The following is a 451-nucleotide window of genomic DNA, read 5'->3' on the forward strand; positions in this document are numbered from 1 at the left end:
TATTATTTTGGCGCCATCTATAAGTTGTTAATCTTCAGAAAGAGAACTACAAAGCCAAAAATCCAATATGGCGTCAGCCATATATATATACAGGGTGGACCATTTTAATCCATCCAGTCGAATATCTCGAAAATCAAGCCCCGGAGAGAAAAATTTTTCAGACAAAAGTTGTTTGGTTTCAAAGGGACCATAAGATGGTACCATTGATTTGACCTTGAAGAATTATTTGAAAGTCACATAAAAGTCACCTTAATTTTTTTAAATAACATTCCCTATTTTTTATTACATATTCTTGTAGCTGACCTCGAGAGCTTTCCAAAACACTATAATCAAATGTTTCTTCATTGAATAATTTTCGAGTTATAAAGCTCCAAATTTGCAACTTTGGAGCCTTATAACTCGAAAAGTATTCAATGAAGAAACATTTGATTATAGTGTTTTAAAAAGCTCT

This window comes from Wasmannia auropunctata, unplaced genomic scaffold, assembly GCF_000956235.1.
Source record: "Wasmannia auropunctata unplaced genomic scaffold, wasmannia.A_1.0 LD336053.1, whole genome shotgun sequence".
Taxonomy (NCBI): Eukaryota; Metazoa; Arthropoda; class Insecta; order Hymenoptera; family Formicidae; genus Wasmannia; species Wasmannia auropunctata.